The sequence below is a fragment of the Globicephala melas genome, chromosome 1, assembly GCF_963455315.2.
Source record: "Globicephala melas chromosome 1, mGloMel1.2, whole genome shotgun sequence".
NCBI classification, from domain to species: Eukaryota; Metazoa; Chordata; class Mammalia; order Artiodactyla; family Delphinidae; genus Globicephala; species Globicephala melas.
Window position 1 is genome coordinate 114,293,886 of NC_083314.1, and position 7,071 is coordinate 114,300,956.

At 37.8% G+C, this 7,071-nt stretch overlaps 1 pseudogene; it reads right to left on the bottom strand.

Annotated features, from left to right (window-relative positions):
• Window positions 1-291: 291 nt before the first annotated feature.
• Window positions 292-903, bottom strand: LOC115858355 (large ribosomal subunit protein uL6 pseudogene; annotated as a pseudogene).
• Window positions 904-7,071: the final 6,168 nt, after the last annotated feature.

Genomic DNA, 7,071 nt, shown 5'->3' on the forward strand with positions numbered 1-7,071 from the left:
ACTGTTGTGGCCTCTCCCGTTGCGGAGCACAGGCTCCGGATACTCAGGCTCAGCGGCCATGGCTCACGGGCCCAGCCGCTCCGCGGTATGTGGGATCCTCCCGGACCGGGGCACGAACCCGTGTTCCCTGCATCGGCAGGCGACTCTCAACCACTGCACCACCAGGGAAGACCTCTCACTGTGGTTTTAATTTGCATTTCCCTGATGACATGTGATGTGGAATATCTTTTCTTTTCAATACAGGGCTTTTACTGTATCTTTAAAGTATCACAAATATGTCTTGGGAATCATTCAGCATCTTGTTTCGGTAGCTGGACATCTTAAAACTTTTTCAGCAGGCTGCTGAACTGTTCCTTTTTCAGAGACGTAGATACTACCCAGAAATTTTCTGATATCCTTGTTTTTAACTGTTGTGGCCTGCTGAAAAAAAGCAGCTAAATTTGATTTAAGTCCACTGCTGTTTCCTTCAAGAATTAACGCATCTTTCTGGGCTTGAGATACGGAGCAAGCAACTCCTGGCCTCATCCAACCTTTGTGGATCTATTTTTCACCCAAGAAATTTTGGATTTCAAAAAGAGGCACATTCTTCTGAATAATGGCATTGATGGGGAAGTGAGCATACACAGCCTCATCTTGTGATGGAAGCCCAGGGTGACACTCTTGGTCATGCACTGTACGTGACTACAGATAGTGCTAGAGGTACCAGTCCCTTTCTATTTCCCCAACATTTGTCAGCCTGGAGCCTCTTCTTTTCTTTCCAAGGAAACTGAGTTCTACTTTGATGTGACTGAAATCCTTCTTCAGGATTCCTCAGGGGCCCTTCATAATAACTGTGTGTTCTTTCAGAGTAATGTCAATATTTTCGAGAATGTGGACAGCCTGATTGCTGAGAATGGTCTTCATTCTTGCAGTAGACGTGACAAAGACTTCATATGTTTATTTGCCATCTGTATATCTTATTTGGTGAGTCTCATTAGGTCTTTGGCCCATTTTTTATTGGTTTGTTCATTTCCTTATTGTTGGGTTTTAAGAGTTCTTTGTATATTTTGGATAACATCCTTTATCAGATGTGTCTTTTGCAAGACATTCTCCCAGTCTCTGGGTTGTCTTCTCATTCTCTTGACATTGTCTTTTTTTTTTAAAACATCTTTATTGGAATATAATTGCTTTACAGTGTTGAGTTATTTTCTGCTGTATAACAAAGTGAATCAGCTATAAGCATACGTATATCCCCATATCCCCTCTCTCTTGCATCTCCCTCCCACCCTCCCTATCCCACCCATCTAGGTAGTCACAAAGCACCGAGCTGATCTCCCTGTGCTATGTAGCTGCTTCCCACTAGCTATCTATTTTACATTTGATAGTGTACATATGTCAATGCTATGCTTTCACCTCGTCCCAGCTTACCATTCCACCTCCCCATGTACTCAAGTCCATTCTCTTGGTCTATGTCTTTATTCCTGTCCTGCCCCTAGGTTCATCAGAACCATTTTTTTTTTTTTTAGATTCCATATATATGTGTTCACATACAGTATTTGTTTTTCTTGTTCTGACTTACTTCACTCTGTATGAAAGACTCTAGGTCCATCTACCTCACTACAAATAACTCAATTTCGTTTCTTTTTATGGCTGAGTAATATTCCATTGTATATATGTGCCACATCTTTATCCATTCAACTGTTGATGGACACTTAGGTTGCTTCCATGTACTGGCTATTGTAAATAGAGCTGCAGTGAACATTGTGGTGCTTGAATTTTTCTGAATTATGGTTTTCTCAGAGTATATGCCGAGTAGTGGATTTGCTGGGCCTTATGGTAGTTCTATTTTTAGTTTTTCAAGGAACCTCCATACTGTTCTCCATAGTGGCTATACCAATTTACATTCCTACCAACAGTGAAAGAGGGTTCCTTTTTCTCCACACCCTCTCCAGCATTTATTGTTTGTAGATTTTTTGATGATGGCCATTCTGACTGGTGTGAGGTGATACCTCATTGTGGTTTTGATCTGCATATCTCTAATGATTAGTGATGTTGAGCATCCTTTCATGTGTTTGTTGGCAATCTGTATATCTTCTTTGGAGAAATGTCTATTTAGGTCTTCTGCCCATTTTTGGATTGGGTTGTTTGTTTTTTTGATATTGAGCTGCATGAGCTGCTTGTATATTTTGAAGATTAATCCTTTCTCAGTTGCTTCGTTTGCAAATATTTTCTCCCATTCTGAGAGTTGTCTGTCTTTTTTATGGTTTCCTTTGCTGTGCAAAAGCTTTGAAGTTGCATTAGGTCCCATTTGTTTATTTTTGTTTTTATTTCCATTTCTCTAGGAGGTGGGTCAAAAAGGATCTTGCTGTGATTTATGTCAAAGGGTGTTCTGCCTATGTTTTCCTCTAAGAGTTTGATAGTGTCTGGCCTTATTAGGTCTTTAATCCATATTGAGTTTATTTTTGTGTATGGTTTTAGGGAGTGTTCTATTTCATTTTTTACATGTAGCTGTCCAGTTTTCCTAGTACCACTTATTGATGAGGCTGTCTTTTCTCCATTATATACTCTTGCCTCCTTTATCAAAGATAAGGTGACCATAGGTGCGTGGGTTTATGTCTGAGCTTTGTATCCTGTTCCATTGATCTATATTTCTGTTTTTGTTCCAGTACCATACTGCCTTGATTACTGTAGCTTTGTAGTATAGTCTGAAGTCAGGGAGCCTGATTCCTCCAGCTCCGTTTTTCTTCCTGAAGGTTGCTTTGGCTATTCAGGGTCTTTTGTGTTTCAATACAAATTGTGAAATTTTTTGTTCTAGTTCTGTGAAAAATGCCAGTGGTGGTTTGATAGGGATTGCATTGAATCAGTAGATTGCTTTGGGTAGTATAGTCATTTTCACAATGTTGATTCTTCCAATCCAAGAACATAGTATATCTCTCCATCTTTTTGTATCATCTTTAATTTCTTTCATCAGTGTCTTATAGTTTTCTGCATACAGGTCTTTTGTCTCCTTAGGTAGGTTTATTCCTAGGTATTTTATTCTTTTTTGTTGCAGTGGTAGTGGGAGTGTTTCCTTAATTTCTCTTTCAGATTTTTCATCATTAGTGTATAGGAATGCAAAAGATTTCTGTGCATTAATTTTGTTTTTTTTGTTGTTGTTGTTTGTTTTTTTTTAATTTTAACATCTTTATTGGAGTATAATTGCTTTACAATGGTATGTTAGTTTCAGCTTCACAACAAAATGAATCAGTTATATATATACATATGTTCCCATATCTCTTCCCGCTTGCATCTCCCTCCCTCCCACCCTCCCTATCCCACCCCTCCAGGCGGTCACAAAGCACCAAGCTGATCTCCCTGTGCTATGTGGCTGCTTCCCACTGGTTATCTACCTTACGTTTGGTAGTGTATATATGTCCATGCCTCTCTCTTGCTTTGTCACCGTTTACCCTTCCTCCTCCCCGTAGCCTCAAGTCCATTCTCTAGTAAGCCTGTGTCTTTATTCCTGTTTCACCCCTAGGTTTTTCATGACATTTTTTTTTCTTAAATTCCATATATATGTGTTAGCATATGGTATTTGTCTCTCTCTTTCTGACTTACTTCACTCTGTATGACAGACTCTAGGTCTATCCACCTCATTACAAATAGCTCAATTTCGTTTCTTTTTATGGCTGAGTAATATTCCATTGTATATATGTGCCACATCTTCTTTATCCATTCATCCGATGATGGACACTTAGGTTGTTTCCATCTCTGGGCTATTGTAAATAGAGCTGCAATGAACATTTTGGTACATGACTCTTTTTGAATTATGGTTTTCTCAGGGTATATGCCCAGTAGTGGGATTGCTGGGTCATATGGTAGTTCTATTTGTAGTTTTTTAAGGAACCTCCATACTGTTCTCCATAGACGCTGTATCAATTTACATTCCCACCAACAGTGTAAGAGGGTTCCCTTTTCTCCACACTCTCTCCAGCATTTATTGTTTGTAGATTTTTTGATGATGGCCATTCTGACTGGTGTGAGATGATATCTCATTGTAGTTTTGATTTGCATTTCTCTAATGATTAGTGATGTTGAGCATTCTTTCATGTGTTTGTTGGCAATCTGTATATCTTCTTTGGAGAAATGTCTATTTAGGTCTTCTGCCCATTTTTGGATTGCGTTGTTTGTTTATTCGATATTGAGCTGCATGAGCTGCTTGTATATTTTAGAGATTAATCCTTTGTCAGTTGCTTCATTTGCAAATATTTTCTCCCATTCTGAGGGTTGTCTTTTGGTCTTCTTTATGGTTTCCTTTGCTGCGCAAAAGCTTTGAAGTTTCATTAGGTCCCATTTGTTTACTTTTGTTTTTATTTCCATTTCTCTAGGAGGTGGGTCAAAAAGGACCTTGCTGTGATTTATGTCATAGAGTGTCCTGCCTATATTTTCCTCTAAGAGTTTGATAGTTTCTGGCCTTACATTTAGGTCTTTAATCCATTTTGAGCTTATTTTTGTGTATGGTGTTAGGGAGTGATCTACTCTCATACTTTTACATGTAGCTGTCCAGTTTTCCCAGCACCACTTATTGAAGAGGCTGTCCTTTCTCCACTGTACATTCCTGCCTCCTTTGTCAAAGGTAAGGTGACCATATGTGCGTGGGTTTATCTCTGGGCTTTCTATCCTGTTCCATTGATCTATATTTCTGTTTTTGTGCCAGTACCATACTGTCTTAATTACTGTAGCTTTGTAGTATAGTCTGAAGTCAGGAAGCCTGATTCCTCCAGCTCCGTTTTTTGTTCTCAAGGTTGCTTTGGCTATTCAGGGTCTTTTGTGTTTCCATACAAATTGTGAAATTTTTTGTTCTAGTTCTGTGAAAAATGCCAGTGGTAGTTTGATAGGGATTTCATTGAATCTGTAGATTGCTTTGGGTAGTAGATGTGCATTAATTTTGTATACTCCTACTCTACCAAATTTATTGGTTAGCTCTAGTAGGTTTCTGGTAGCATCTTTAGGATTCTCTATGTACAGTATCATGTCTTCTGCAAGCACTGACAGTTTTACTTCTTCTTTTCTGATTTGGATTCCTTTTATTTCTTTTTCTTCTCTGATGGCCATGGCTAAAACTTCCAAAACAATGTTGAATAGTAGTGGTGAGAGTGGGCAACCTTGTCTTCTTCCTGATCTTAGAGGAAATGATTTCACTTTTTCACCACTGAGAGCGATGTTGGCTGTGAGTTTTTCATGTATGGCCTTTATTATGTTGATGTTGGTTCCCTCTAGGCCCACTTTCTGGAGAGTTTTTATCATAAATCGGTGTTGAATTTTGTCAAAAGCATTTTTGCATCTGTTCAGATGATCATATGGTTTTAACCCTTAAATTTGTTAATATGGTGGATCACATTGATTGATTTGCATATGTTGAAGAATCCTTGAATTCCTGGGATAAACCCCACTTGATCATGGTGTATGATCCTTTTAATGTGCTGTTGGATTCTGTTTGCTGGTACTTTATTGAGGATTTTTACATCTATGTTCATCAGTGATATTGGCCTGTAGTTTTCTTTTTTGTGACATCTTTGTCTGGTTTTGGTATCAGGGTGATGGTGGCCTCGTAGAATGAGTTTGGAAGTGTTCCTCCCTCTGCTATATTTTGGAAGAGTTTGAGAAGGATAGGTGTTAGCTCTTCTGTAAATGTTTGATAGAATTCGCCTGTGAAGCCATCTGGTCCTGGGCGTTTGTTTGTTGGAAGGTTTTTAATCACAGTTTCAATTTTAGTACTTGTGATTGGTCTGTTTATATTTTCCATTTCTTCCTGGTTCAGTCTTGGAAGGTTGTGCTTTTCTAAGAATTTGTCTATTTCTTCCAGGTTGTCCATTTTAGTGGCATATAGTTGCTTGTAGTAATCTCTTATGATCCTTTATATGTCTGCTGGGTCAGTTGTTACTTCTTTTTCATTTCTAATTCTGTTGATTTGAGTCTTCTCCCTTTTTTTCTTTATGAGTCTGGCTAGTGGTTTATTAATTTTGTTTATCTTCTCAAAGAACCAGCTTTTAGTTTTATTGATCTTTGCTATTATTTCTTTCATTTGTTTTTCATTTATTTCTGATCTGATCTTTATGATTTCTTTCCTTCTGCTAACTTTGGTGTGTTTTTGTTCTTCTTTCTCTAGTTGCTTTAAGTGTAAGGTTAGGTTGTTTATTTCAGATATTTCTTGTTTCTTGAGGTAGGATTATATTGCTATAAACATCCCTCTTCAAACTGCTTTTGCTGCATCCCATAGGATTTGGGTCATCATGATTTCATTGTCATTTGTTTCTAGGTATTTTGGGATTTCCTCTTTGATTTCTTCAGTGATCTTTTGGTTATTTAGTCGCATATTGCTTAGCCTCCATGTGTTTGTATTTTTTTTTCTTGTAATTGATATCTAGTCTCATAGCACTGTGGTCAGAAAAGATACTTGATATAATTTCCATTTTCTTAAATTTACCAAGGCTTGATTTGTGACCCAAGATATGATCTATCCTGGAGAATGTTCCATGAGCACTTGAGAAGAAAATGTATTCTGTTGTTTTTGGATGGACTGTCCTATAAATATTAAGTCCATCTTGTTTAATGTGTCGTTTAAAGCTTGTGTTTCCTTTTTTATTTTCATTTTGGATGATCTGTCCATTGGTGAAAGTGGGCTCTTAATGTCCCCTACTATTATTGTGTTACTGTCGTTTTCCCCTTTTATGGCTGTTAGCATTTGCCTTATGTATTGAGGTGCTCCTATGTTGGGTGCATAAATATTTACAATTGTTAAATCTTCTCTTGGATTGATCCCTTAATCATTATGTAGTGTCCTTCTTTGTCTCTTGTAATAGTCTTTATTTTAAACTCTATTTCGTCTGATATGAGAATTGCTACTCCAGCTTTATTTTGATTTCTATTTGCATGGAGGATCTTTTTTCCATCCCCTCACTTTCAGTCTGTATGTGTCCCTACGTCTGAAGTGAGTCTCTTATGGACAGCATATGTACAGGTCTTGTTTTTGTATCCATTCCACCAGTTTATGTCTTTTTGTAGGAGCATTTAATCCATTTACATTTGAGGTAATTGTCGATTTGTATGTTC